Raw genomic sequence first — 8,632 nt, forward strand, 5'->3', positions numbered from 1 at the left:
CTGAAAATGACTATTGGTGTTTTGGAAAATAAGCATTCCATCAATAAAATATAGTAGTAGTAACAGTAACAACAGCAACAACTATATGACAAAGGTTTATCCATACAGGAAAATATATAAATTACCAGATCTCATAATTTTTAAGACTATAATTGTCTTTTCTTACTTCTTTTTGCAGTATGTCTGTGGCCGGTACACCTGACCTGAGAGGGAGTAGGCCAGAGGCATGGTGTGGGGAATACCTGACTCGGATTACAGACTCTACCCTAGTGCTGCCTCGGAGACCACTCCAGCCAGTAGGTGCCACCATGACGGTGTATGACCACTTCCTTTCCATTGCAAGACAAAGGCAATACACCTGTGAGCAGTATGTTGAAGAAAATTACTACAGCTCATAAAATCTGAAACAAGGATAGAGCATGGGAGAGATCCTTGAAGTCTGATTTTGCTAGCAAAAAAAGAAGTAACATCTAATATTATATTTGTGTCATCTTTTTAAACTAACAGGTGTATACTTGGTATTTTTTCACTGCCCCAGTCCACAGAAAGTGATAAAAATTTCTGGTGGGTATTTAAGTAGACAGCCTGTTAATAAGGTCTGCAGGTATAATGCTGATGCTGAAGATTCTGTTTCTTAGCTACCTCTTAGCTGAATTAGGGATTAGATAACTGCAGGGCAAGTTTATGCTGAGGATGAGGGGATCAAGTGCACCCTTACCAAATTTGTGGACGACACTAAACTGGGAGGAAGTATCAATCTGCTAGAGGGTAGGGAAGCTCTACAGAGTGATCTTAACAGACTGGATTGATGGGCTGAAGTCAATGGGATGAGGTTTAACAAGGCCGAGCATGGAGTCCTGCAGTTGGGACACAACAACCCTGTGCAGCGCTACACACTTGCGGAAGAATGACTGGAAAGCTGCCTGGCAGGGAAAGACTTGGGGGTGTTGGTCAACAGCTGACTGAACATGAGTCCGCAACGTACTCAGGCTGGCCAAGAAGGCCAGTAGCATCTTGGCTTGTATCAGAAATGGTGTGGCCAGCAGGACCAGGGAAGTGATTCTCACCCTGTACTCGGCACTGGTGAGACAGATATGGTTGGGTTTGATGATCTCTAAGGTCTTTTCAAACCCTATGATTCTATGTGGCTTGGTCATGTCTCAGACTGACCGTGCTACAGACTTTCCTGGTGCCAGCACTTTTATAATGACAAAACTACTGGCAGCTAAACACCAGCTAACAGGTCATATCTGCTTCTTTGTTTCTTCCCCAGGGCTAATCATCAGGGACAAACTGGGACGATGCACCGAGATCCAGGGTTCAGTTTGGGTGCCCCCTACACTTGAGGCATGAAGCGTGCAGCCCGATCAGTTGACCTGCATACTCACCAACATTGAAATATTGGAGCTGTAATGAGGAACACCTAATTGAAGCTGTCTTGTCTTCAACGGGTGTTGTTGTGGGAGTCTGCTATAGGCCACCCAACCAGGACAACGACATTGATGAGTTATTCTTTAAGGAACTAAGGGATGCCTCCAAGTCATCTGCCCTTGTCTTCATGGGGGACTTCAGTTTTCCAGATATCAACTGGGAGTACCACACAGCTGATACATACAGGCCCTGAAGATTCCTAAGTTATCTGGATGATAGTTTCATGATGTAGGTCATGAGGGAACTGACCAGGAAAGGTGTCTTCCTTGATTTGTTGCCAGTCAGCAGAGAGGTTCTCATGAGTGAAGTAGTGATTGGAGGCTGCCTAGGTTGTAGTGACCATGAAGCAGTCAAGTTTAATATCTGTGGTAACGGAAAACTGACAGCAAGACCTCAGCTCTGCATGTGAGGAAAGCAAACTCAGGTTGCTTAGGAAGGTCCGCTGGGAAGATGCTTTTGAAGGTGCTGGGTCCATCAGTGCCAGTCACATTTAGGTACCACCTCCTAAGAGCACAGGACGAGGCAATTCTGAAATGCCACAAGTCAAACAGGTGAGGTAGAAGGCCAGCCTGGCTGAGCAGGGATCTTCTACTGGAACTGAGCATAAAAGAATGATGCATGGCCAGTGGGAACAAGGGCGAGTGCTGTGGGAGGAGACTACAGGGGTGCTGTTTGCTGCTGTAGGGCATAAATCCGTGCAGCCAAAGCTCAATTAGAGTTGAAGCTGCCCAGCACTGTAAAGGATAATAAGAAAGGGCTTTTAAAAATATGTTAATTGTAGCGATTAAGGCATGGACCCTGTCGATGAGGCAACAAGTGAGATCACCTTTATTGAGAGGATGCAAACCTTATATAGTGTTTCTGTATCCAGTCAGCAGCTATCCCAGTGAATTTCCACCTGTGAGAATCCCGCAGTTAGTGATAGAGTGCAACCCACTATTTACCACAGATGTGGCCATTATCTTCATGTTTTCTGTCTAATGCATTTTTATTAACTCACGGGTCTTAGTAAAGGTTCCAAGGTCTCAACAAGCTTGCAAGCATGAGAACACTGGCCGTTTGCTCTGTGCTTGCTGCTAATATCACGGGTATGCCAAGGCATTGGCTGGCTGTCCCAGCATGCACGCCACAGTGAAATCTTTCATGCCTGCAGTTAATAACAAAAAGTCAGGCTGGAAATAATATTGGACGCCTCATAAACAGTCATATAGACAAAGCAGAGACATTTAATGCTTTATTTGTCTCTGTCTTCAATACAGTTGATGGGCTGCCCACCCCCGCCTCCCTCAAGATCCCTGGGCTAGAGGACTGAGACTGTGTAAACGACAGATTCCCAATCAACCCTGAACTTGTGTGGGATTTGCTGCGCCAGCTGGATCCCTATAAGTCAACGGGGCGTGATGGGATTCATTGAAAGGTACTTGAAGAGCTGGCTGATGTCATAGCAAAGCTTCTCAATCATTTTTCAGTGCTCTTGGGAATCCGGAGAAGTATCAGCTGGAAGGTGGCAAATGTTATCCCAGTCTTCAAGAAGGGCATCAAGGTTGAGCCCACTAACTACAGGCCTGTCAGTCTCTCTTCAGTGCCTGGTAAGACTATGGAGAAGTTATTCTGGGAGCTACTGAAAAACTCCCGAAAGACAACATAGTCATTGGTCCCAGCCAGCACAATTTTAAAAAGGGAAGGTCCTGCCTGACAAACTTAATTTCCTTATGTGGCCAGGTTACACACCTGGACCAAGGAAAGACAGTTGGTGTAATCTTCCTGGATTTCAGCAAGGCCTTTAATACTGTCTCTCTCAGTGTGCTAAACAAAATGTTCAGCATATGGCTGGATAAACACATAGTGCAGTGGGTGAACAGTTGGCTGATGGGCCAGGCTCAAGGGGTCATAGTGAATGGGGTTACAGTGAGCTGTAGACCAGTCACTAGCGGGGTTCTGCAGGGATCCATCTTGGGACCAATACTCTTTAATACTTTCATAAATGACCTGGATGCAGGTCTCGGAAATTTACTAACCAAATTTGCTGATGATAGGAAACCAGGGGGAGCTGTTGGCATTTTTAAGGACAAAGAAGCCGTGCAGAGGAATCTAGACAAATTGGAGAACTAGGCAATCACCAGCCACATGAAGTTTGAAAAGGGCAAATGTCAGGTTTGCACCTGGGACAGGACAGCGCTGAATATACATATAGTCTGGGGAGTGAGAGGCTGGAGAGCAGCCCTGTGGAAAGGCATCTGGGGGTTCTGGTCACTGGCAAATTGAACATGAACTAACAGTGTGCCCTGGCAGCCAAGATGGCCAACCATGTCCTGGGGTGCATCAAGCACAGAATTCCCAGCCGGTCGAGGGTAGTGATTGTCCTGCTCTACTCCACACTGGTGCAGCCCCACCTTGAGTATTGTGTACAGTTTTGGGTGCCGAAGTATAAAAAGGATATCAAGCTACTGGAGAGTGTCCGGAGAAGGGCCACAAAGTTGGTGGAAAGTCTAGAGAGGAAGTTTTATGAAGAGTGGCTGAAGTCACTTGGTCTGTTCAGACTGGAGAAGACGAGACCGAGTCATAGAATCACTGGGTTGCAAAAGAACTTTAAGATCATCAGGCTCAACTGTACCTGTCCACTGCTAAATCATAACCCTGAGCACTTAATCTACATGTCTCTTAAATATCTCCTGGGATGCTGATGCAACCACCTCCCTGGACAACTTGTTCCAGTGCCTGATAACCCTTTCAGTGAAGAAATTTTTCCTAATGTCCAGTCTGAACCTCCTCTGGTGCAGTTTGAAGCCATTCCCTCTCATACTATCACCTATCACTTGGGCAAAGAAACCAACATCCACCTCTCTACAACCTCCTTTCAGGTAGTTGTAAATAGTGATTAGACCTCCCCTCAACCTCCTCTTCTCCAGGCTAAACAATCCCAGTTCCCTCAGCTGCTCCTCATAAGACTTACTCTCCAGCTCCTTCACCAGGTTCGTTGCTCTTCTCTGGACATGCTCCAGGATCTCAATGTCTTTCTTGTAATGAGGGGCCCCAAATTGAAGACAGTATTTGAGGTTCAGCCTCACCAATCCTGAGTACAGGAGCACAGTCTGGTCCTGCTGGCCACACTGTTTCTGATGCAAGCCAAGAAGTTGTCTTCTAGGCCCCCTGGGCACAGTGCTGGCTCATGTTCAATCAGCTCTCAATCAACATCCCAATGTCTTTCTCTGCCAGGCAGCTTTCCAGCCACTCTTCCCCAAGTCTGTAGTGCTGCATGGACTTGTTGCGTCCCAGGTGCAGAACTCAGCCCTGTTTACAGAATGGGCCAATCTAAATTCTGGTTGGGCTTTAGGCCTTCTCATTCTCTCTCTGCACGATCTCACTTCGTCCTTGTAGTCCTCCAGAGATGCCTGCCCCTTCTTCCAAAGCTCTTACTTTCTTCTTTTTTTCTGATATCCACCAAAAGCTCTCTGCGCAGCCAAGCTGGTTTTCTTCCCTGCTGGCTCATTTTCTTGCTCATGGGGATGGCCTGCTCTTGTGCCACCTGGATTTCCTTCTTAAAGAGTGTCCAGCCCTCTTAGGCTCCTTTGGCCTTGAGGACTGTTTCTCATGGAACTTTATTTTAGGTTGGATATTAGGAAAAGGTTCTTCACTCAGAGGGTAGTGAAGCTCCCAGGGAAGCAGTCATGGCATCAAGCCTAACAGCATTAAAAAAGCATTTGGACAATACACTCAGACACATGGTGTGAATGTTAGGGTTGCCATATGCAGGGATAGGAGTTGGACTTGATCCTTGTGGGTTCTTTCTAACTCAGGTCATTCTGTGGTTCTGTGATTGATGGGATCAAAGCTGGGTGTGGAGCGAGGAGGGGAATTGGCTGAGTCATTTGGAGAACGAAAATAACCATAAATGTGGTTGTCATCAGTCTCAAAATGATGACCCCAAAGTAGCTAAAATAACATTACTGAGATTAAGAATCATAAAATATGGCAGCCAATGGAGGCGTAGAATTAGGGCTGGTGTGTTATTACATATGTAACTTGACTGCCTTTGTAATTTATGATTAAACTCACTGACTGTAGCGGAACAAAACATGAACAACATTGAGCATTGCATACTTGCAATTAGGAAAACAGAAGAGGACCAAAGACATAAACACAGCATTTACTCATGCTAGCCAAAACACTATGGAAATACTTGTGGGCAGAAGATAGCAGACACCAGTTGTTCTCTTTAGGGAAGGCTGATTTTATGGTTAACAGGTGATGAAGATCAGTACCAAGAATGCAAAGATACTGAAGAGTAGAAAATGACATTAACAGTTCCAGGGCATCCAAACCACAAAGAGATTGTAATCTCCATTTTGGCATTCTCTCTTCTGTTTGCTGTACCCTGGGAAAAATAGCAATCTTTTGTAATTAAAGAGAACAGTGTGTTCACCCTCTACACCTGAGGCTGTCTCTCCTAGGACCTTTTGAAGACTGTTGGTCTAAGTGCAGCAAATATTATGGTCATTATTTATAAAATGGTAAGATTATAAAGTAATGAAACTTTAGTAATGAAAGGAAAACACAAAAATCTATACCAATTCTACCTATGGATTTTCTTAGTGTAAGACTCTTTCTTCTAGTTTCAGCCTCTCAGAGCAATTCCCACGGAAAACAACACTGACATGAACATTGTGGTCATATCTCACTGAACTTCCCAGGAGACATAGAGAAAGGTTTGTGTCTTGAGTACTGGGCATCAATCACTTCCACATGCAAAGCACCCAAGTGCTCTGTGGAGTTGCATTGATTTCTTTTGCTATAAATTTGGGTCCTGGGACTCTGCTCTATGGTAAAAAGTCAAGAGACAGCAGCCAAGCCTTTTCCTGGGTGTAGGTAAGCACTGCTGCTGGCCAGGGCACAAACTCAGGATTGCCGATGGCTGGTAAGGTGGTGAGTGAGTTGGTTCAGGGCAGCCTTTTGGTGACAGCCTGGTAGATATTTGATTTACACAGCTGGCAAGATGGTATTTTCAAGCAGGAAAAGGGAAGGTTTGCCTCAGCAGCTCTTCCTCTGTTTACTCAACAGCACAATGGCAAAATCCTCATGACACTTCCTTACCCACAACCTAACCAGGTTAGCTGGCTATATTTCAATTTAGGCTTTAGCATTAACTCAAAGGTGCGAAGCTGTATTGACTGAGCTACACTGAGTGAAAAAAAAATCTTTAGGTTTGTAGCCTAGGCCTAGATTTGAGGAGTAGGGATGGGGTGAGTTGGAAAGGGTTTAAAATATGATACTAGGGATATTTCTCTGGAGATCCTGAGAATGGCCCAAATGACTGGAGAGCTCTTTCTATTTGGATGTGTACCAGAAGCTTTTTGTTGATGCTATATATGTAGATTTTGTAAGATGTTTCTCAGGTAAAATATTGATGAAAATAGGCTTCTGGAAAGGCAGTGGCAAGATAAAGCATGTCTCTGTCATCTATCTTCTCATTGGTCTTGGTCTCTCCAGGATTCTAGCCCCACATCCATGTGGTGGCCCGAGCATTACTTCCCCATCTGGTGCTTTTGTCATCTCACAGTGATGCAATCCTCCATAGCAGAGGGCCCTGATGAATCTGTCCATGTCCCCTTCCTGTGACAGAGAAATCACAACAACCCTACCATTTAGCCCACCTGTTTAATGTATTTGCCTTCATTTGTGCTGGTGTGAAGACTCTGTATTAGGGCTTTAGAGCAACCCTGCAGGTATTAGCAGACATACTGTAAAATCAAAATCCCACTGCACCAAATGAAAATGTTGTATCATATGACTTAGGAACTCAGCTTGGCACAACAACTGCTTAATTGTTTTATTTTACCTTTCTGTTTTATAAAGAGGGAACCTGCACACACTCAAGCCCACCACTGATTTTTGGTTTTCTCTGATTGCCCTTGGTGCTGCTAGTAAAACAGCCAGGAATTAGTGAGCGCTTCTGGCCTTACTCCTAGCCAAGCAGATGAATGTGAATGCAGAGTCCCTTTCTAGCTTGCAGCTGTTTTGTAGTGGTGCTGATGTGTGCTCTAGGAATAAAAGCAGACAAAGAGTTCGCTTGTCTTCACACCACTGCCTTGTGTCCAGATTTGGGTAGTAAGGTGATGGAAGGCTCTCCACACTTCTGGCTCCTATCTCCCCTTTGTGCAAGAACTCTACTAATTTCAGTTCTAAAATCTGGCATGCCTGTAAGTGCTTATGCCAAGCTGGTGAGTTGGTGACTTTTAGGAGTATACGGTTTTGAGCCATGGCTTTTGTTAAAGGAAATGAATGGACTTCTGGCTTGTTACAGGCTTGAGACTAAAAAGAAGAGAGATGCAGAGCCCACTGGGCTGTTTGCTTTTGAGTGTAATTTTACATAGTTCCAGTGTCTGGACAGTCTGCTTGCTGCCCTCCCCTTAATTTCAAATTAATTCTTACAGTGTAGGCAGTAGATTTTGTATGACATACTGCTTGATTTCTCCTCCTTACCTTTTATCTGCTGTTGTATTTTGGAAAAAAGATACAACTCTTTATTACTGTCACATCTGAAATGCCCTTTGTGGAGGTTTGCTACACTACCTTCTTTTCCTTCTTTTAGCCCTGGATGGTAAACCCTGAACCTCGTGCACGCTCACCTCTGCAGAAAGGAGAGAAAATACCGATGGATTTGTGAAGAGCTTCTGTTGTTGTTTAGCAATAGTACCTTTTTTATCAGCTCAGCAGAATTTTGCTTAATAAGAGTTTACAGGAGAAGTTCTTGTCCTGGAAATGCTGCAACTCCCAGATATCAGCAACCAGACTAGGTTTTCAGCATAAGAACTGGGAATTAAAACCTGTGCTTTCTAGGAAGAAGGTTTTGTGGTTATTTTATGAAATTAAGAAACGAGTGCTAATCAGGGTACCTTTTCATGGTCGCTGTAACCGTAACATTTTGCTTGACTTTAGGAACAGGCAGACTTCATAGAACTTGAAAGTTTGAAAATTAATATAAGTTGTTACTTTCTGTTTTTCCCCTACAAAAATTACTTGGACTATTTAAAAAATCTCTGTTTTTCAAGGTTGTGTTTGAAGTCTGGTTTTTAAAAAAATTGTGCTTTCCATACAGCCACAAACAAAGCTGACACTGGATGCATCACAGTCAAGAAACCTCTGAGAAATAAATATGAAAATTGTGAAATCTAGTATTTAAAAGTTGGAGTTGCTAGAGAAG

At 44.2% G+C, this 8,632-nt stretch overlaps 1 long non-coding RNA gene across 1 annotated transcript; it reads left to right on the forward strand.

Moving 5' to 3' along the window:
• Positions 1-222: 222 nt before the first annotated feature.
• LOC138733484 (uncharacterized) lies at positions 223-2,868 on the forward strand. Its single transcript, XR_011339419.1, has 3 exons — positions 223-296; positions 1,274-1,982; positions 2,691-2,868. It is a non-coding gene; the product is annotated as an uncharacterized lncRNA (long non-coding RNA).
• The last annotated feature ends 5,764 nt before the right edge of the window (positions 2,869-8,632 follow it).

Source organism: Phaenicophaeus curvirostris, chromosome Z, assembly GCF_032191515.1.
Source record: "Phaenicophaeus curvirostris isolate KB17595 chromosome Z, BPBGC_Pcur_1.0, whole genome shotgun sequence".
NCBI lineage: Eukaryota > Metazoa > Chordata > Aves > Cuculiformes > Cuculidae > Phaenicophaeus > Phaenicophaeus curvirostris.